General features: G+C 34.6%; 1 long non-coding RNA gene across 1 annotated transcript in view; it reads left to right on the forward strand.

Moving 5' to 3' along the window:
• LOC131510202 (uncharacterized) overlaps nucleotides 1-21,541 on the forward strand; it is a 144,891-nt gene that overhangs the window by 65,722 nt on the left and 57,628 nt on the right. The window contains exon 5 of the long non-coding RNA XR_009260931.1: nucleotides 15,041-15,172. This is a non-coding gene — a long non-coding RNA (uncharacterized LOC131510202). The remainder of the gene's footprint in view (nucleotides 1-15,040; nucleotides 15,173-21,541) is intronic.

A 21,541-nucleotide genomic window follows, 5' to 3' on the forward strand; every position in this document is an offset into this window, starting at 1 on the left:
TTGTCAGCGTGATCTGTAGATTATAAAGTTCCCTATCTGCTATTTACCTAATGATTTTCTTAGCACCTGTTGATGATCATTGCCCAGATTCATCCTGCCATTCAGAGTTGTAAAATCTAACTTTCTTTTTCATCTATTAGCTGGAATATTCTATAAAGAAGAACTTGCCTTCATCAACTATTCAGTTTTTCTGAGATACAGTTAGTAAGAAAAGACAGGAAAAAATGCATGGTTTTTACCTTTTACTTACTAGTTTTCAAAATAGTAAGTTGGTTCTCTGGCATCCTCCAAAAGAAATTGTGAATATTCATTTTTTATTATTGCTATGAACATATGGATTTTTAACACATTTAATATTTTAACCTATTGACATTATTATCTTTTTCCTAACATTGTCACATCTTTTGCCATCTCCTCAAGTTAGCTACTGAGCCCTTTTGACACACCACCATCACCTTTTGATAACTTACTTGTTCTCTGGTGCAGTCAGGTATTTCAGGCTCATCTTGTCTGTTTTCTACCCCAGATCTGGGATCATTTGTTTTAAGTAACTCTATTTCCTTTTAGTGCAAAAGTTCCATTTGGAGACCACAGTTTAGATGTTGGGGGTGCTCAATGCTCTGGACTTGTCATTATTTCTAGACCTTTAAAGTGGAAATATGATCAGTTAGGAAACAAACATTTTTAAAAGAAAAATACTTCATGAATTTATCCTGATATTTCTAATTCAAATTTGGGATTACAAGGATTTTTAACTTTTTTTGGTTTTGTGTTTGTGAATTTTTCTTTTAAGCTGAAAATGTTGGTTCCTAGTGACCCTAATACAAATAATTGCTGTTTATATATTGATATCAGTTTGTCAACACCAATGCCATTATTAATAATATGGCTACTGAAATAGTTTAAGTCTTCTTGCCATTATTTTGGTCCTTGTTGTACATCCCACTGATAATCTGTAATCAATCTGTCTCTTGATAGAATTGTGTGTTTAAGCCATTGACTTGATACATGGATTAGTTTGTTTCAGTTTACTTTCAAATTTTGGGGAGTACTTTTTAAGTTCTGGATTCAACTTTGTTTCATAATCATATCAGATATTTTCGGTTTCATAGTAAAATAAGATAAATTTAGAGAAGTCTGGCTTCTCTCCTTCTTTCCACCCGCTTTTTTTCTTTCTTACAGATGAATAATTTAGTTAGCTTTTGATTGATATCTACCTTTTAAAATAAATGGAATCAAATATGTGTGTCTATGTATTTGTATTTTCTTTCTTATATAAACATATGCTTACTATTTACACTGTTCATCACAGCTTTTTTCATTTACTATTTCCTGGAGATCATACCATAATAGTATGTAAAAATTCCTTACTAGGATCTGTTGTTTTTTTTAAAAAATTTTTTTAATGTTTATTTATTTTTGAAACAGAGAGAGACAGAGCATGAACGGGGAGGGTCAGAGAGAGAGGGAGACATAGAGTCTGAAACAGGCTCCAGGCTCTGAGCTGTCAGCACAGAGCCCGATGCAGGGCTCAAACTCACGGACCGAGAGATCATGACCTGAGCTGAAGTCAGATGCCTAACCAACTGAGCCACCCAGGCACCCCTAGGATCTGTTTTTTATCTTACTTGGGATTACCATACCATGCATGTAACATAAATTCAGACCTCAAACCTATCTTCAGGTTTTGCTCTTTCATAGGAAACTGTTTTCCTTTGTAGAGCTTTTGGCAGAGAACCCTCTTCCTTTCTTCTCTTCTGGGATTGTGAGAAGAGATTTTGTTTTTATTTTTGACACTTTTTTTTAATAGGGCAAACAGCCCTGTGATTATCTGAACTTTTTACTCAGGTATCCCAGTTACTTCAGTTTAACTTCCCTATTGTGTGGGCTCCAAACCATGTATTACGTCCCTACTTATGGACCTTAAAACTTCAGCTACTGGCTCTTACACCTGTTTCTACTCTAAGAAACACTTCTCTAAGTACTTCTCTAAGTTGTCAGGCTGTTAGCTTTGGCTCTTGTAACTCTGGTTAGGGTTCTCTCTTTGCTTTTGGAGCCTGGGTATTTCTAAGCTATATATTACTTTTTGGTTGTATTTTATCTACCATTTCTTTGTGTTTGGAGCAGGAAAAATTCACTTTGTCATGTTCCTATAAGTAGATCCACAGCATTTATTTTCTCTCACTCGTGTCTGTCATCCTTTTTTCTGTAATTAACGGGCTGAAGGAATACATGCACACATTCACAAATATGAGACAAGTTTTAAAGAAATATCTTATGACTAAAATTATGGCATTTCCTACAAAACAGTCCCCTCTTTCTTCTGCTTGAAAAGATTATTGATCTTCCGTAATAGTTATTTTACGTATTTTCAGTATATTCTCTTCCTTTTTCTCTTCTCTGCCTTACTTATTTTCCTTTTTTTTTTTTTCATCTACCTCTAAATCAAAGAAAAATCTGTGTTGAGAATCCAGGTCAACTAATGTTAGTGCTTTTTTCAAAAGGGCAATAAATAAAGTTACAAGGCCTTTACACATTATAGTGAATATAAATTCTTTTTAGTAAAACAGAAAAAAAAAATGACCAAAGTATGATTTGTGGATACAAGTGCAGATTCTTGGTTCAGGGTATTTTTAAAGTCGTTGAAGAGCCTTTATCCAATGACATTCATTGCTGTTTGATTTTATGTCTTTGTTTCACTTGTGCTGCCCTCTAACTTGGGTCTTCCCTTTCTTTCTTTTATACTCCTCTATTTGCAGTGCAGGTGTTTCATTAAAACTGTATCTGGTATTGGCATGCCACAGATGAACTTTGATATTTCATACATTTCACCTAGATCTTTGGCTGTGCATTTTTGCAAGTTAAAATATGGAGGCAATATTAATACACAGTAAATAGCCTGGAAATGTGCAAATCATAGTTAAATCTTAGATCCCTTAAAGAGGTTTGTAGTTTTCAGAGAGATTCTTCTTTGGGGATGATATATTTACTTGGAACTTTGACCAGAGGTAAGAATTTTGGGAAAGTATTGGGAAAATTGTTTTAACTGTTTTTGAGTTTCTTGAGTGACAAAAATAATAGTAATTTTATTATTACTTATTTTTGTTAGCTTTTAACTCATACTATGTATAATGTTTTAACCATTGAAAAGCAATGGGAAAAGACTATGTTCTTTAGACTGCTTTAAGCGGCTGCAAGGAAAGTTCACTTTCAGCATACCCCAAAAGTTATTGTCATTATGGTTCTTTTTTTGTTATAAGACCTGCTTGTATAGAAACTTTGAAGCATAATACTTCTTTAGTTTTTAAAAAAAAAACACTTAAAAAATCCAGTGCAAAAATGGCACACATTATTTAAATCTGTGCATCGATCAGCAAACTGAAAAGTGAAATGTTTTCTAACTGACCTTTGATTCATGTTATAGGAAATTATGCAGTGTATACATTTGCTGACATGTTTAGCAAAAACATAAATGTGAGAGAGCTAATGAGAATTTTAACTTTTTTTTTTAATATTTCAGGCTATGGCATTTGCTTTCATTTTCTTCATACATTCGTGATATCTGTGTCAAAGTTTTATCAACTTAGATTTATAAATATGTATTACATTAAATGCACTTGAGTATAGTGTATACATTTGAATATGAATTTGTGCATGGATACAATAAGACACACATCATTTAATAAGTAGAAAGGGTTCAACAAGGTAACAGTCCAAGGTCCTGTAGTTGTCACTGTTTCACAGTGATGTGGAATTAAGAAAAAAAGCTCCATTTTTTATCTAATTGAATTTGCCAAGGGAATATATTTCATCCACATGTTTAAAACAGGGGCATGTATTCTCTCAGAATCTGTAAACCAACTAGTTGAAAGATTGACAGCTCGGTGAGGAGAACACAACCTTATATTTGGTTTCAGGCAGCCAAAGTTTTAATTACAGCTCTGAAGAGGAGGAGAATGGGAACGTTTCACACAGCAACCTTAACAAACAGCATAATATCTCCGTTGTTATCCATGTTATTTACTATTTCGGCATCTTTTATGTATGTCCTACATATTGCATTAATAGAAACTCAACTAGAAACCTGGTCTTTGAGATACTTGGTGTCTGTCGCAGTCTGTGGTAATGACTACTGAGAATCAGTGACACATGTGGAAGAATTAGAGCTTTAAAAAAGTACTCTACTGAGGGCCTCCTAGGTGGCTCAGTCTGTTAAGCATCCAACTTCGGCTCAGGTCATGATCTCATGGCTTGTGAGTTTGAGCCCTGCATTGGCCTCTGTGCTGACAGGACAGCTCAGAGCCTGGAGCCTGCTTCAGATTTTGGGTCTCCCTCTCTCTTTGCCCTTCCTCTACTCACTCTCTCTCTCTCAAAAATAAATAAAACATTAAAATATTTTTAAAAAGTACTCTACTGAATATTATAAAATTTTAAGAAGGGCTACATTTTAGAAGTACGTACATTTGGACAGAATATTTCAGAGTCATTGGGTTTCTTCTCATGTAATTTTTTTCTATATGTAAGCTGTCTTACTGAAAATTGGCACGGTTTAATGAAGCTGTGTGTGTTCACAGTAGAGAGGAAGCTAACTAAAGGAAACACTTAGAAAGTGACCTATGTACTTGCATATATATCCTTCTTTTTTCTGGCAAGAAAGTGACTGTCTCTTTATCACGCATCTAGGGATTTTGAATCCTAGAAAGGGATCAGAATCAGGAGAAAAGTTGTTGTGCTTTGAGAGACCTAAGATGAATATTCACTTAATACAAAAAGAGAGAAATGTCACAAAAGTCATGGTATGTAAATTAAGAGTGCCTGGGAGCAATTATTTTATATGGCAAAGCCAGAAAGACATTAAAAACACCTTATATTTCTGTTTTCAACTCATGAACAAATAAATGTAGGAAACATGTCTATTTGTTTAACAGTGCAAACAGTTTCCTTAATGCATAAATTAGGAGGATGTCTTACTATTTCTGAATACTCAAGGTAGAGAGACATCGTAGAGAAAGAAGGGAATAATAGCCGAAGTGCTTGAATAACAATTCTGGCAAAAAGGGGAGTTCTTCCAATAAGGACCAAGACATCCCATATTCCCAATTCTGATTATTGATTGGATAGATTTCTTGCAAAAAATTTATTTTCCCCAGACTCTAGACTTTATAGGATGGGTTTAGCTAGCGTTAGCAACATAGCAATTTCTTTTTTTCATAGATAAGCCTGCTTGATCAAAGCAAGATATAAACAGCTAGAATGCTTTGCTTAATATTTACATAAACACAAAATAAAATGTGGGTTTTGTGTTTATTTCATATTACTGTGAATGAATAAAGGAATTCAGAGTTTCTTTTTGTGTGTTTCACTTTGATTTTATTGACTTTTAGGGAAACCTACTGATATTTGAAAAAGAGATACTTAGTCTTGGAGAAGTAATTCATTTTTTTCATGATGTGGTACTGGATTTTTTCTTTATGTTCAGATCATAGTCATGTTAGCAATAAAACCATTTATCTTCTAAAAGAATTTTGAGAAATGTATACTGTATTTGATTTACACTGCCCAAAAACATTCTTTGTTTTTTTAAGTTTTATTTAAATTCCAGTTGGTGAATATACAGTATAATATTAGTTTCAGGTGTACAATATAGTGATTCAACACTTCTATACATCACCCTGTGTTCATCTCAGTAAGTTCACGTCTTAATTCCCATCGCCCATTTAACCCATTCCCCTACCCACCTCCCTTCTCACAACCATCAGTTCTCTACAATTAAGAGTCTGTTTCTTGGTTTGCTTGTCTTTCTCTCTCTTTCTTTTTTTTTCCTTCTTGTTTTGTTTTTTAAATTCCACATATGGGTGAAATCATAGGACATTTGTCTTTCTCTGACTTATTTCACTCAGCGTAATACACTCTAGCTCCAACCACGTCGTTGCAAATGGCAAGATTTCTTTCTTTTTTATGGCCGAATAATATTCCATTGAGTGTGTGTGTGTGTGTGTGTGTGTGTGTGTGTGTGTGTGTGCATGCGCATGTATGTATGTGCATGTATATATTACATACATATACATACATACAGCATATATTCTTTATTCATTCATCATTTGATGGACATTTGGGGCTACTTCCATAATTTGGCTATTATAGATAATGCTGCTATAAACATTGGTGTGCATGTATTCCTTTGCATTAGTGGTTTTACATTCTTTAGGTAAATACCTACTAGTGCAATTGCCGGATAATAGGGTAATTCTATTTTTAACTTTCTGGGGAATCTCCATACTGTTTTCCAGAGTGGCTGCACCCGTTTGCATTCCCACCAACAGTGCAAGAGGGTTCCCCTTTCTCCACATCCTCACCAACACCTGTTGTTTCTTGTGTTGTTGATTTTAGCCATTCTGAAAGGTATGAGATGGTATCTCATTGTAGTTCTTTACTTGGTTTTAAACTTGTAAAATAAACTCAGCAAATTTGTTTCAAGAGAGCATTTCCAAAATAATTCATAGCTAATAAAGTAGTGCTTTGAAATAAACTTATTTTCTCTTAAAAATTAGATGTCCAGTAATAGCCATATTTATATATACAAATATACCTTATTATAAGATTTTATATAGTACAAACATTTATATATTAAAGATTAAAAACTTTGGGAATACATTTTTTCCCCCAAGTAGAATACAAAGGTAAGTAATAGGGTTCTGAAATTACTTGTTACCTTACATGGCCTTGACCAAGCTTCGGTTCTCCTGTTTCTTGGTGAAAAGTCTGTAAACATTTACATTTCATTACAGAAACTGTGTACTTTTAAGAATGACATCTTAGAATTTTGGAGATGCCCTCAGTCTGTGCATTTTCCTTATGCACTTGGCTTTATTTTATCACTTTAAAATAATTGTAGTTTAATGGTAGATTTAGATGTATAATTGTACTTTTTATTAATGAGAAAAGACAAAAATGAAGCATTAGGGATTAAAATAGGAGAGACTAATATAGAGAAGATGGGCATCATATATGAAACCCTGTGGAGACTGTAGATTAAATCAATGTAAATAACAATATCACTACTTGAAAAATGCATAGTGTTTGAAAGAATCAAAGAAAATCACAGCAAACCTTACAAGCAGTTATTTAAGTAGAACCATACAATATGTGATCTTTTGTGTCTGCTTTCTTTCACTTAGTGTCGTGTTTTTGAGATTCATCCAAGTTGTAGAATATATCAGTTCTCTTTTCCTTTTTATGGCTGAATGCACACACACACACACACACACACACACACACACACACACACATGCAATACATACATACCTCAATTTGTTTATCCGTGTATCCACTTAAGGGCACGTGGGCTGTTTCTATCCTTTGGCTATTATAAATAATGCTACTATAAACATTCATGTACAAGTTTCTGTGTGGATATGTGTTTTCATTTCTCTTAGGTGTATACCTAGGAGTAGAATTTCTGAAGCGTATGGTTATTCTGTGTTTGCCTTTTTGAAGAATAGCCAAATTGTTTTCCATAGCAGCTGTACTATTTTGTATTCCCACCAGGTATGTATAAGGGTTCCTGTTTCTCTACATCCTTGCCAACACTTGTTATTTTTATTAATTTATTCTTTGATTAAAGCTATATTAGTGGATATGAAGAGTTTTTTCATTATGCATTTCTTCAGTGACTAGAGATATTGAAAATATTTTATGTGCTTTTTCTTCTTTGGAGAAACTATGTACGTTTCTTGCCCATTTTTTATTTGGGTTTGTTTGTCTATGTGTTGAGTTGTAAGGGTTCTTTGTATATTCTCATTTTTAATCCTTTATCATATCTATGATTTGTAAACTTTTTCTCCATTATTTAGGTTGTTCCTTGGCATTCTTGATAATGTTGTTTAATGTACAACAGATTTTAATTTTTATGAAGTCCAATTTGTCTTTCACTTTTATTGCTCATGCTTTTGGTGTCAAATCTTAGAATCTTTTGCCAAATCTGAGGTTATAAAGATTACCCCTGTTTTTTCTTCGATAATTGTATAGTTTTAGCTCTTAGATTTAGGTCATTTATTTTGAGTTAATTTTTATATAAGAAGTGAGGTATGGGTCCAACTTCATTATTTGTATGTTGTTATCCATTTATCCCTGAACCATTTGTTGGAGACTGTTCTTACCCTGTTGAACGATCTTGTCAAAAATCAGTTGGTTATGAATGATTGGGTTTATTTCTAGACTCTCATTCAGTTCTATTCTGTTGGTCTCTATACCTATGCTTATGTCACTGCCACACTCTTGCTTAGTGTAGCTTTGTAGTAAATTTTGAAATTGGGAAGTGTAAGTCTTTCAACTGCATTTTACTTTTTGGATATTATTTTGGCTATTCAGAATCCCTTGTAGTTCCATATAAATTTGAGAAACTTAGTTCACTTTGAGGAGTAGTGTCATCTTAACCATATTAAGTCTTCCAATTCATGAGCATGGAATGTATTTCCATTTATTTAGGGTGTTTTAATTTCTTTCAGCAATGTTTTATAGTTTTCAGTGTATAAGTCTTTCACCTTCTTTGTTAAATTTGTTCCTCAGCATTTTATTCTTTTGAATGCTATTGTAAATGGAATTATTTTCTTAATTTCCACATTGTTCATTGCTGACATATAGAAACACAACTAGTTGTTGTGTGTTGATCTTGTACTCTGCAACTTTACTGAATTCATTTATTAGCTCTAGTAGGTGTGTGTGTGTGTGTGTATGTGTGTGTATGGATTCTATGGGATTTTGTATAAGTAGAATCATGCCATTTGCAAGTAGAAATACTTCTACTTCTTTCTACTTCTAAAAGGCATTATCAATTTGGATGCATCTTATTTCCTTTTCTTGGGTAATTGCTCTGACTAGAACTTCCACTACAAAGTCGAATAGCAGTGATCAAAACATGCGTTTTAGTCTTGTTCTTGATCTTGAGGTTAGGCTTTCATTCTTTCACTACTATGATACTAACTATGGGTTTTCCATAAATTCCCCTTATCATGTTGAGGGAATTTCCTTGTATCCTAGTTTCTGGGCATTTTTATCATGAGACGGCATAGAATTTTGTCAAATGCTTTTGTTTTTGTTTTGTTTTTTTCTTTTTTTGGCATATATAGAGATTATAATGTAGTTTTGTTTTTTAATTTCTATTAGTGTGGTGTGCATTACATTGATTGATTTTCATATGTTGAACCACCATTGCATACCTGAGTTATATCCTGCTTGGTGATGATGTGTAATTTTTTAAATGTGCTCTTGGACTTGGTTTGCTGGTATTTTGTTGAGGAATTTTGTATATATTCATAAGAGATACTGGTCTGTAGTTTTCTTATGTTATTTTTATCTGGCTTTGGTATCAGTTTAATGCAGACCTCATGAAATGTGTTAGAGTTCTCTATCTTTTTGGAAGAGTTTGAGAAGGAATGTTGTTAATTCTTCTTTCAGTGATGGATAGATTTCACTAATGAAGCCTTATGGTCCTGACTTTCCTTTTGTTGGCATATTTTTATTAACTGATTCAATCTATTTGTTACTGGTCTGTTAAGACTTTTTACTTTTTGAGTTAGGCTTGGTAATTTGTGTTTTCCTGGGAATTCATCCATTTCATCTAGATTGCCCAATTTGTTGGTATAAAGTTGTTCATGGTATTTTCTTATAGCCCTTTTAGTTTTGTAAAACTGAACCACTGTTCCTCAAATTTATGTGCAACTTCAAGAGACTCCAAGTAGTCAAAATAGTATTGAAAAAGTGAATGTAGTAATGTCCCTGCTTTCATCTATTATTTCAGTTATTTGCATTTTCTTTTTTTTTCTTAGTCAGTCTAGCTGAAGGGTTCTCATTTTTGTTGATTTTTTCAAAGAACCAATCTTTGGTTTTATTGATTTTCTTTATTGCTTTTCTCTATTTTGTTTCTCTTGGCTATAATCTTTATTATTTCTTTCCTTCTCCTGGCTTTGGGTTTAGTTTGTTCTTTTTCTGGTTCCTTAAGGTGTGAAGTTGGTTTGTTGACTTGAGATCTTCTTTTTTAAATGTAAGTGTTTGCAGCCATGAATTTCCCTCAGAACACTTCTTGTGCTGCCCCTTGTATGTTTTGGTATGCTGTGTTTTATTTGTATTTATTTCAAAGTGTTTTTTTTGTGCCTAGTGAGTCTTTACTTGTTCTACTGGTTGCTTGCTTAAGAGTATGTTGTTTAATTTCCATGTGTTTGAGTTTTCCAGTTTTTCTTCCAGTATTGATTTCTAGCTTCATAGTATTGTGCTCAGGGAAGATACTTTGAATGATTTAGATATTTTTTTTAATTTGAAAATTGTTTTATGGCTTAACATATGGTTTATTCTAGAGAATGTTCCAGTGCAGTAGAGAATAATAGATATTCTGCCATTCTTGGGTGGAGTATTCTATATATGTCTCTTGGTCTAATTGGTTTATAGTATTGTTCAAGTCCTTTATTTTCTTATTGATTTTCTTTGTACATATTCTGTGCATTATTGAAAGGGGCTGTTTAAGTTTCCAACTATTACTGTAGACTGTCTATTTCTTCAGTTCTGTCACTGTTTGCCTCATATATTTTGAGGCTTTGTTGTTTGATGTGTATATGTTTATAATTTTTTTGAAAAATTTATTTTTATTAAAGTATAATTAACATAGTGTTATATTAGTTCAAATGTACAGTATAATGATTCAACAATTCTGTACATTACTCAGTGTTTATCATGATAAACATACTCTTAATACTCGTTACCTCTTTTACCAATCCCCCATCTACCTTCTGGCAACCACCAGTTTGTTTTCCTTATTTAAGAATATTTTTTGTCTCTTTTTTTCTTTGTTTTGTTATTTAAATTGCACTGTGAGTGAAATTATATGATATTTGTGTTTATCTATCTGACTTATTTCACTTAGCATTATACCCTTAGATCCATCCATGTTGTTGGAAATGGCAAGATCTCCTTCTTTTACATGGCTGAATATGTATGTGTATACATACATACATACATACATACACATACATACACACCACATCATCTTTATCCATTCACTTATCTTTGGACACTTGGGTTGCTTCCATATCTTGGCTATTGTAAATAATGCTGCAATAAACATAGGGGTGCATATATCTTTTTGAATTAGTGTTTTTGTATCCTTTGGGTAAATACCCAGTAGTGGGAATTACTAGATCAAATGTTAATTTTACTTTTAATTTTTTCAGGAACCTCCATACTGTTTTCCATAGTAGCTGCATCAGATTGCATTCTCAAGAACAGTGAATGAGAGTTCCTTTTTCTCCACACCCTTGCCATTTATGCCTATAATTCTTATATCTTTGTGATGAATTGATCCTTTAATCACTATAAAATGTTTTTCTCTGTCTCTTGCAACAGTTTTTTTTTAATGTTTACACATTTTTGAGAGAGAGAAAGAGACATTGGGAGAGGGGGAGAGGCCAAGGGAGAGGGAGAGACAGAATCCGAAGCAGGCTCCACCCTCTAAGCTGTCAGTGTAGAGCCTGACGCAGGGCTTGAACTCACGAACTGTGAGATCATGACCTGAGCCAAAGTCGGACTCTTAACTGACTGAGCCACCCAGGTGCCCTCTTGCAACAGTTTTTGATGTAAAATGCATTTTGTCTCCTGTTAATACTGCCAGCTGGGCTCCCTTTTGGTTACTATTGGTATGTAATACCTTTTTCTATCCTTTCACTTTCAACTTATGTGTTTGGGTGTAAAATCAGTCTCTTATAAGCAGTTTATTGTTGTATCATTTTTTAAATTCCTTCTGCCAGTAACAGTTTTTTAATTGGTGAGTTTAACCTGTTTGCTTTTATAATGATTATTGATTATAATTATGTGATTATAAAAGTGATTATTTCTGCCATTGTTCTATTTGTTTTCTCTGTGTCCTGTTTTTTGTTGTTGTTCCTCACTTCCTTACATGCTGCCTTCTTTTGTGTTTGATTTTTTTCTAGTATACCTTTTGATTCTGTCTTCATTAAATTTTTTTGTTTTATTTGAATATAGTGGACAATGTTACATTGGTTTCAGGTGTATTCATTTCTTTTTATGTTTATTTTTTAGTTATTTTCCTAGAGGTTACAATGGGGATTACAGTTAACATCCTAAATTGATAATAATTTTGTTTAAGGCTGCCTGGGTGGTTCAGTTAGTTAAGCATCTGAGTATTGACTTTGGCTCACGTTATGATCTCACAGCTCATGGGTGCAAGTCCCATGTTGGGCTCTGCACTGACAGAGTGGAGCCTGCTTGGGATTCTCTCTCTCCCTCTCTCTCTGCCCCTCCTCCACTCAAGTGCACACTCTCTCTCAAAATAAATAAATAAACATTAAAAAAAAACTTATTTGAATTGATACCAGTTTAGCTTCACTTGAAAAATTAAGTCTACTCCTTTCTAGCTTTATCCTCTCCTTTATATTGTTAGTGTCACACATTGCATCTTTATGCATTGTGTGCCTATTAACATAGACCTATAATTATTTTTTGTGCATGTCTTTTAAATGATACGAAAATTAAAAAAAGATACCAAAAATTCAATAATACTAGCTTTTATTTATTTTTTTTTTTTTAATTTTTTTTTCAACATTTTTTATTTATTTTTGGGACAGAGAGAGACAGAGCATGAACGGGGGAGGGGCAGAGAGAGAGGGAGACACAGAATCGGAAACAGGCTCCAGGCTCCGAGCCATCGGCCCAGAGCCTGACGCGGGGCTCGAACTCACGGACCGCGAGATCGTGACCTGGCTGAAGTCGGACGCTTAACCGACTGCGCCACCCAGGCGCCCCAATACTAGCTTTTATATTTACCTATGTAGTTACCTTTACCAGTGATCTTTATTTCTTTGTATGACTTTGAGTTACTCTGTAGTATCCTTTCATTTCAACCTGAAGGACTTCCTTTAGCATTACTTATAGAGAAGATCTACTTAGTAGTGAATTCCCTTAGCTTTGCTTTTCTGGTAATGTTGTAATTTCTTTTTCATTTTTGAAGCATTGTTTTGCTGAGTACAGAATTCCTGATTGACATTTTTTTCCTTTCAATTTCTAAAAATATGTTGTCCTCCTGTCATTTGGCCTTCCGAGTCTCTGATAAGAAATAGGCTGTTAATCTTTTTTTCTTTTTTTAATTTTCTTTTTAAAAATTTAATCGAAATTGGTTAGCATGTAGTGAAACAATGATTTCAGGAGTAGATTCCTTAATGCCTCTTACCCATTTAGCCCATCCCCTGTCCTGGCTGTTAATCTTTTTTGAGAATGCTTTGTGTATTATGAGTTGCTTCTCTCTCTCTTTTTAAAAATTTTTAAATTATTTATTTATTTTGAGAGAGAGAGTACAAGTAGGGGAGGGGCAGAGAGAGAGAATCCCAAGCAGGATCTGTGGTGAGTGCATGGAGCCCAATGCAGGGCTCAAACCCACGAAACCGTCATGACCTGAGCTGACGTCAGATGCTTAAATCACTGAGCCACCTAGCCACCCTTGAATTGCTTCTTTCTTTCTGCTTTCAAGATTTTTTGTCTTTCAACAGTTTGTTAATAATGTGGTGTGGATTTCTTTGTCCTCCGTAGAGTTTGTTGAGATTCTTGGGTGTGTATATTCATGTCTTTCATCAAGTTTGAGAAGCAGTATTTCTTCAAAAATTTTTTTCTGCTTTTTCTTCTCCTGGGGCTCCCATAATGTGCACATTGAGATGTTTGATGGTGTCCCATAGGTCTCTTAGGCCCCTGTTTATTTTGCTTTATTTGTGTTTATTCTTTTCCTCAGAATGTGCAGTTATAATTGCCCTGTTTTCAGATGTGATGGTTATTGCTTTTGCTTGCTCATATTTGCTGTTGAATCCCTTTCATGAATTTTTTATCTTTTGTATTGTCTAGCTCCATAATTTCTACTTTTATCTGTTTAATAATTTCTCTTTGTTGATATTCATTATTTGTTCATATGTCATTTTCCTAATTTCCCTTGGTTCTTTGTCCATGATTTTCTTCAGTTCATCAAACATATCTAAAGTAGTAAATTAACGTTTTTGCCTACTAAGTTCAGTGTCTAGGCTTTTAAAGGATGGTTTCTGTCAGTTTCCTTTTTTCCTATGAAAGTAATATTTTCCTATTTGTGTGCTTTATAATTTTCTTGTTGATATCTGGACATTTTGAATATTGTAATGTAATTTAGGAAATCAAATTCTTCCCACTACACCAAGTAGTGCTGTTGTTACTTGATGAAGGTTGCAGTAGCTCATTTGTTTAGTGACCTTTCCACAGTGGATTTTGCAAAGACTGTATTTCTTGTCATGTATGATCACTGAAGTCTATATTCTGTTATATCTTTGGTCAGCCAGTGACCTGACAGAGATTTCCTTAAATACCTGGATCCAATGAGAGAACAAAAAAAAATTAAAAAAAAATTTTTTTTTTAATGTTTATTTATCTTTGAGACAGAGACAGACAGAGCATTAACGGGGGAGGGTCAGAGAGAGAGGGAGACACAGAATCGGAAGCAGGCTCCAGGCTCTGAGCTGCCAGCACAGAGCCCAACGCGGGGCTCGAACTCACGAACCATGAGATCATCACCTGAGCCGAAGTCGGAGGCTCAACCGACTGAGCCACCCAGGCACCCTGAGAACAAAAAATTTTTTAAGGGTTTTATGTCTCTGTGACTTCCTCCATTGATGGTAATGAAGCAACCTGATGGGTTGAACCACTGGCTGTCTCTGTCCTGTCCCCTCAGTGAACTGCTGTATAGATCAAGACACAGAACTTTGGTTTTTGGAGGAGAAAGTCTCTACTGCCCACCCTGATGCCAAAAAGCTGCATCAGGAATTTAGGCCATTGTCCCCATGGTTACTTTCAGCAAGGCTGTGGATTATAGCTGTCATATGTAATGCGGAAATTCACCAAAACTTACCAGTCTTTTTCTTTATCAAGTGTTCCCTTGGATGCTACCAGTGTTCAGCTAGACTCCAGAGTTCTGAAATAGTTGATTCTAACAGGTTTTTTGCTTGTTTGTTTGTTTGTTTGCCAGAATGATAGTTGTTTTGGTGGAGGGACTGATTCTAGAGCTTCCTACTCTGCCATCTTCCATGACACTGCTCCCTGCCATGTCCACTCTTAAAAGTGTTCCAGTTTGGAAAATAATTTTTTTGGTCACCCATTGGTAAGTAAATGACAAGAGCAAGAGAGAGAGATGAAAAGAAAATATAAACCATGAGGATCATCAATAAATATTTACTGACTGCTTAAGGAAGATAAGCTGTTAGATGAATGCTATAGAGTTTTCCTAGTTTTAGTTCCATTTAGTTTGTATCTGTTGGGAGGTTTTTATACTAGGTTAGCATGGGTGCAGTGAATGCCTTTGTTGGCAGGGTTGACAAAGCACGTTGATTTGTATCCTGAGTTTAGATAAGGGGTATTATAACATGTAAACTAAGAGATGGAGTGAATCTGTGGGACAGCTATATCTCTTGTTGCTGACATGGGTGCCATGTTGTCTGTCTTTCTACTTGTTCTACTTTCTCAATTCTGTAGGTGGGTCATGAACAATTGCTTCATGGCTGTATGCAGTCTGCAGGCCTTATGTTGTGTAGGCCTGCTATAGACACTACTCTTTAATTGGGCAGAAAAGTTGCTGCATTGGCTTCCCTCCCATTTCAGAAAGCTGAGTACATGCTGTTACTGCAGCAGTTTGTCTATGCCAGCTCGAGGAACAAGAACCTGAGATTGGAAATCAGACTAGGGGCTCCACAGGGCGATAAGGACCATTGCATTTTGACTATTGAGTCTGATTATATTTATAATCATAGGGAGGTGCTTTTTTGAACATGGGTTAATGTGCATTTGCCCATTTTGGAAAATCACTAGACTTTTACAGTTCCCGATTAAAGTTTTTGGTAACTACTTGGAAAAGACTAATAGAGTACATTTGGGGAAAATGCTTTCAATGAGTGATCTTGTATTGACTGGCTGGCTAACTGTCTCTCCATCACTCTCATACATACTCAGAGTGCTACAAGTGATAGAAATTTAATGTTTTCAAAATATAAATGAATAAAAGTAGAAAAGTGAAAATGTTTACTTTTTTTGTTCTGCATTAAATGTTCATTAAATTAATTTTGGTAAAATTAAGTAAAATAATTTCCTATTGCTATAAGTAGCCACATTTTATGGTTGAATTTAAACTGTAGAAAGGGGGTTGTGATGGAACACCCATCAGAATATCTGCTGTCTCATATGAAAGGACTGCATATAGTGTCTTGATAGTATAAAAAACTTTTTTAACATACTTTTAATTTTAATTAAAATGTCTAAATTATAATATACCAAAGAAAATAGTTTTAATTTTTTCCATAGGTCTCTGTGTGATTTTAATGTTGTGCACATTATTATTGGTGCTTGAGTTTAATATTACCTTCTGTAGCATTAAAATTGTTAACACCATAGCTTTGGTAATGCACGTTTGAATATTATGTTGCTGTAAACAGCTTCACTAATGCTATATTTTCAGTGAATATTATGGGCCTTCTGTTAGTGCTAGCATTTGAGCAATTTTGCTTTCTATTTTTCTGTTGTGTATACAATGCAAAGTATTCCCACCTGAGATTTCCCCAAAATTTCACTTGGGAAACAGAACAAATTTGAAGGATGTTTTCTGTATGTTGCTCAAATCATGCTTTGCTTTGAATCAAGCCAAATGATGAAAACATAGTCTAGCCTTCTTTCCAGCAAATTGCAATTACCTCTAAGGCCTATAGTAAAATGACCAACTAATTGAGAACACTTGTCTTTGTTTTCAGTTAGCAAAACTTACTAAGAATGTCCATTTTCTGAATTCAAAAAGGTGTGTTTATTTTTAATGAGTTAAAAGTTGGGAGCTCTGAAAATTAAAGCATATGCAGGTTACTCTCTTCCTCAAGGGGACATATACTACTGCTGTGCTCGTGTGAAGTAATAATGAGATACCATAAGCAAACAGTAGATGATTCATGTCAGATGGTTCTTCAATAACATTAGGGGGGAAAAAGCAGCTGATGTATGGGATATTGAAGGCAGATTAAGTTGTTAATGTATATTAGTATATTCTTAATTTCCTTTTAATTGAAAAAGACATATTGACTTTAATTAGAACCATTTCACAGGAACTGTCAATTAGCACATGTCAAACTAGTTAATTCAGAACAGAATTCTTTTAATTAGGGTCTGCTTTCCTTTAACTATGGGGCCAATGAAATCAGCCTTTCCTTATCTAGATTTTAAATGTCTCTAAGACATATAATACAAATGTAGACTCTTATCTATTATTAGAAGCCCATATGGATAACATTAAAATGATGATGCTGGCATTGTTCATGCAGCACAAATCAGAGTCCCTTTATGACTGTTAGAAAAAAAATGGCTTTGAACAAAGACTATTTTAAATACCAGATTTATCCTACTTTAAAGAGACTACAAAATTTATGACATGCATGTTCACATTTAAAGTATTATTTAATACGTCTGCTCAAATAAATGGGCCTATTCAAACGTTTTGTGTGTTCTATCAGCCGAAGACACATAAAACATTGTCAAGCCATACAGCAACATTTTTTCCTTAAATGAACTGTAATCAAAAAGGGAAAACAGACTGAATGATTTTTTTTTTGCACAACATAAAAATAGCATTGTTAACTTTCATTGCATCCAAAGATTTAATACGAATAGTTGATACGGTGACTAAACCACTGGTATGAGCTAATGTAATCTTAGTAATCAAACTGTAAAATCTGAAACTTGGCTTTTTCTTGATGTAATGTTGTGGAATTGCAGCATGTTAGTTACAGTTGGCATGAGGATGAGCACGTAGAGTGAGTTTGCTGGGTTAGGACTCTATGGTGTTCACCTATGAAATAGGTATACTCAGTATTAAAAGAAGATTTAAAGTGGCATGTAAAAGAAAATTAATTGGAAGTCTAGCTTACTTTATCATGTAAGATTTAGCCGTTATTTTACTGAGTTAAAGTAAGCAAGGATTACAGAAATCAATAAAAAAGAATATTTAATAAGCCAGTCTGGATTCCAAAGAGAATTATCTAGTATGTATCCTCATATTTGTCCATTTGTGGTAGGTACATTTAATGATAACTGTACTGTTCCTTACTAAAGTATGATGTAGTGTAGATGTCTCAGTAGCTGAATTTGTGACAGTCGAATTAAATGAATAATTGTTCTAATCTTCTAATTTTGATTAACAGGCAAAACAGAGTATACAAAAATATGAAAAAACAACCAGAAAAACCCTTTTCCTTCTAGAGTTGACCTCTTTTTCTGAACTGTTCTTAGAGGGACCTCAGCTCTCTACTGTGTGTTTGAGAGACACAACTTACAGTTAGCATGCCCATATTTGTTTCAATCTGTAGCTTTTAATTATTTTTGGTGCCATATAGTCACTTGAGTCTGGAATAAAAGATATTAATCCTCTTCCCAGAAAATATACATAAGCAGACATGCACTAAATGTTCAGGGTGGGAAAACGTTATGAAAAATAATTTGGTACAGGCTGCTGAAAGATGGAACCTCAGTTTGATATAATTGACTACTTGTAGTGTTGCAGACACTGTGCTTGGTCTGGGAAAATAACAATGAGCAAGATGAGCAACCTTAACATCTGAGTAACTGTGGCAAATTATTAACACATTTTCAGAAATTACTGTGTGATTATTATTTAAAAAATTTTTTTTTACTTTCTGAACTGGTTAAAAATTGACCTATATTTACAAATCTTGGACAAATTTTATATGTGACAAGATTGACAATTTTACATAAAAATTGAAAAATACAAGTATTGAAACAGTAGATGAGACTAATTTTATAAGTTTAATTCAACAGATTTTATTAATCATTTCCATCCTAATTATAATTCCATTTTGGTTAATAATCTTAGGTGATATTAATTAATGCTGTAACTTTGATCCATCTTTTTGTTCTGTTTATTCACTTAAATTATATAATTTATAATAATTTATGAAGAAGGCATAAGGCATACTAATACAGTTTTATGAATTAGTCTTAAACTCTAAACTGTGTAAAGGATCTTGGGTGGGGTGCTAATTAATTTCTTGATTATCTTTGAGTTACTTATCTGTGCTATGCCAGGGTTTAAATTCAAACAAACTTTTGAGTAATATCAACACGTGCAGAATCTGTTATTCCACTAGATAGTATTAATTCCTTTGTAACTTCAGAGGGGTCATTTGGGTGTCTGTGTGTGTGCATGTACGTGCGCATGTTTAATCTTTGGTTATACTGTAGCACTGTTATGTATGTATAAAACTTGTTATGTATGTATAAAACTTGCATACTTAATGTGCTTTTAGTCCCATTTTTATCCTTGGTTGTCTATAGCAGTTTAAATTGCCTTGTCTGTTTCAGGGGCACCTGGGTGGCTTAGTTGGTTAAGCAGCTGACTTTGGCTCATGTCATGATCTAATGGTTCATGAGTTCGAGCCCCACTTGAGGCTCTGTGCTGACAACTCAGCACCTGAAGCCTGCTTCAGATTGTGTCTCCCTGTCTGTCTGCCCCTCCTCTCCCCTGCCCTCTCTTTGTCTCTCTCTGTCTCTCTCTCTCTTTCTCAAAAATAAACAAACAAATAAATTAATTAAAAATTGCCTTGTCTATGTTACCTTTTGTAAAGTTGACCATTGGTGTATTTGTCAGCAACAAAAATTTTGGCCCTTGGAAATTTACAGGACACATGAGCCTTAACTTGGTTTAATCATCTTAATGGTATAGATGGTATAGGTTATATATATATTGATAAGAATAGGCAAAAATTACTCAGAGCATATGTTTTTGAATCAAAACCATAGCCATTTTATTTATTTATTTACTTATTTTTAGAGAGAGGGAGAGAGAGAGGATGCACGTGAGCGGGGTGGGGAGAGAGATAGAGAGAGAGAGAGAGAGAGAACCCCATGAGGGGCAGAGAGAGAGAAGTGAGGCTCACTTGGGGCTCGTGTTTTTACTTGAAACAGGGTTTGTGCTCACCTGAAGTGGAGCTCGAGCTCAGCTGAAATGGGGCTAATGCTCACCTGATGGGGGTTTAAGCTCACCCCAACTGGAATTTGTGCTTCCCCGATATGGGACTTGAACTCACCAACTGTGAGATCATGACCTGAACTGAAGTTAAATGCTTAATGACTGAGCCGCTCAGGTGCCCAAAACCATACCCATTTAACTCTGACTTGGTTAGCTGCATTTTAACAGATTATTTAAATTATTAGGAGCTGTGATTTCAAATAGCTTTATCCAAAGAGGAAAATTATTGAAATCACTGGAATGTTTTATGTAAAGGGATGTAACTTTCAGATGAAAAATTTGAATTGTTGGATTTTAAGAGTTAATTGGAAATTTTCTTAATTATTTCATCTACTTTTTGATCCTTAATCAACATCATATTGATTTTAATAGGGACTAAATGCACCACCCTGAATGTGGGATTTCTATACTCCATATGTGTGTAACTAGCCCCACCTCTGCAACCTCTGACATACACTTTTTTTCTATCTATTGATAAACAGTTGTCTAACATATTAACTACATAATTTAGTAGATTTAATTTTTTATATCTTGAGAGTGTGTTCATGTTATCTTTTGGAAAGTGACAGGGAGTTAGTGTGTGTGTGTGTGTGTGTGTGTGTGTGTGTGTGTGTGTGTGTGTGTGTAGGCAGCCAGTCTCAGGTTAGTTTGGTTCAGTACCACAAGTATTTATTAGGGACGCCTGGTTAGCTCAGTCGGTTAAGTGTCCGACTCTTGATTTTGGCTCAGATCTTGATCTCATGGTTTGAGTTGGAGCCTGCACTGGAAGCACAGAGGCTGCTTGGGACTCTCTCTCTCTCCCTCTCTCTCTGCCCCTCCCTTGCTCATGCTATCTCTCTCTCAAAATAAGTAAACAAACTTTTTTAAAAAATTTTTTAATTTATTTTTGAGACAGAGAGAGACACAGCATGAACGGGGGAGGGGCAGAGAGAGAGGGAGACACAGAATCGGAAGCAGGCTCCAGGCTCTGAGCCATCAGCCCAGAGCTCGATGCGGGGCTCGAACTCGCGGACCGCGAGATCGTGACCTGAGCTGAAGTCGGACGCTTAACCGACTGAGCCACCCAGGCGCCCCTGAACTTTTAAAAAATTAAAAAAAAAAAAACCAAAAAACCAAGTATGTATTAACCACCTCTTATTCAGAAACAGTTAATGTTAGCTACTATCTTGTTGAACATTAGTTAAAATGTTTATTTGCCTTTTCCTTGACTAGGTAGAATCTTGTTAAAAACTAATAATGTTCAGTAAATTATTAGTTGCCTTTTCAAAATTATTTAATACTTTATAGTTGAAATAGTTTTTTAATTTTATATATTTATTTTGAGAGAAAGCAAGTGAGTGAGAGTGGGGGAGGGATAGAGGGAGAGGGAGAGAGAGAATACCAAGCAGGCTCTGCACTGTCACCACGGGGCTCAATCCCAGGACCCTGAAATCATGACGTGAGCTGAAATCTGGA

Source organism: Neofelis nebulosa, chromosome 1, assembly GCF_028018385.1.
Source record: "Neofelis nebulosa isolate mNeoNeb1 chromosome 1, mNeoNeb1.pri, whole genome shotgun sequence".
NCBI classification, from domain to species: Eukaryota; Metazoa; Chordata; class Mammalia; order Carnivora; family Felidae; genus Neofelis; species Neofelis nebulosa.